A 1,384-nucleotide genomic window follows, 5' to 3' on the forward strand; every position below is an offset into this window, starting at 1 on the left:
GGAAGGCTGACAGGCAGGTAGGCCATCCAGTTATTTTAGCCGGGCCGGCTCAGATGATTGGTCGTGCTTTTTACAGTACTACGGTTTCCACAGATGACATTTTTTGTATGGATTTTTTGTCAAAGCACTTCAGATATTCATTGCTATCGGGATGTTAAGAGCATTCCATGGAATATAACAAAAAGTGTATCTCGAGCCAGTTTCTTAAACTTACCTACCCCATCTTTAATTGACTTACATATACTCAATACTGTGGGCAATCCCCACAGGAGCAATTTGGGGTGAAGTGTCTCAGGGACACAACGACATGCTGACTGCAGCGGGGTTTGAACCTGTGACTCCCCTGATCCCAACACCAACGCACTAGTCCACTGCACAACGCACTAGGCCACTGTGCCACAGCCTCCCTATACCATGACTTCAAAAGAAATTGGGATACTATACTGTTAATTTTTTTTTATTACATACTATAACAATGACTATTTTTCTCACATTTCATCCTATATTACGACAATATTATTTTATTTGTAGTATGACTTTTTCCTATTTCTATCCTGTTTTGGTAAATGGTGAAAATGTTTAGAGATCCTCCTTCACAAAGCTGAAGACTCTTAACTTCAGCCATACAAAATACAAAAGAGACACTTTCACATTTCATTCACAAATGAGTAAAGACAAAGACAACATCTTAAAGTTCAAACCAAGTAAAGTTTAATGTCTACAGAAAACAAACTGGTTTCAGTCGACGAGACAAACCATCGAAATCATTTCTGTTCTCATTTCTACCTGAAAAAATTACAAAATCAGACACTGGAAAATAGAAATTACACATCGTACATCCCGTGAAAACCCCCCTAAAAGATGCACTTCATATCCCCCCCCCCCCCCCCCTCCTAGATAATATATTTCTGTCTGCCTGCACTGTACTTTCAGGCCAGCAGGGGGCAGACTGCACTCAGTTCATGCTACAACCCCACATAAAGAAGGGGCACGATCAATTAATCTTTATTATCTTTGCTTCACATGCACAAACTACATACTTTAATACACTACGTCTTCAAAAACCTTCATCAATAAACACAAATTCATAAACTCTGCAGGTACGGACGCTTTAGATCAATGTGACGTCAAAATAAATGAGCCCTGCACTGTATTTTAACATGAAAATCATTGGTTCACATGTGTGAGCAAATCTGAAGTTAACCAGTTATTTCATTGTTAAGAAAATCAGATTTTTATATTATTTTTCGTTTTTTAAAGACACAAAAAACCCAACGTAAATTACACAATGTATGAGAAGCTTTAAAGATACAGCTTTAGAAATAAAAATGGAGTATCATATAATCAAATATCACTACTTAAACTCTCTTAAAGTTGTAAAAAA

The 1,384-nt window shown here is 37.3% G+C and overlaps 1 protein-coding gene across 1 annotated transcript in view; it reads right to left on the minus strand.

Moving 5' to 3' along the window:
- Window positions 1-688: 688 nt before the first annotated feature.
- The window catches only part of bckdk (branched chain ketoacid dehydrogenase kinase), a 19,872-nt gene continuing 19,176 nt past the window's right edge, over window positions 689-1,384 (minus strand). The window contains exon 11 of the mRNA XM_034139981.1: window positions 689-1,384. This exon is cut by the window's right edge and continues 1,948 nt beyond it. The gene's annotated coding sequence lies outside the window, so the exon portion shown is untranslated.

This window comes from Trematomus bernacchii, unplaced genomic scaffold (genome assembly GCF_902827165.1).
Source record: "Trematomus bernacchii unplaced genomic scaffold, fTreBer1.1, whole genome shotgun sequence".
NCBI lineage: Eukaryota > Metazoa > Chordata > Actinopteri > Perciformes > Nototheniidae > Trematomus > Trematomus bernacchii.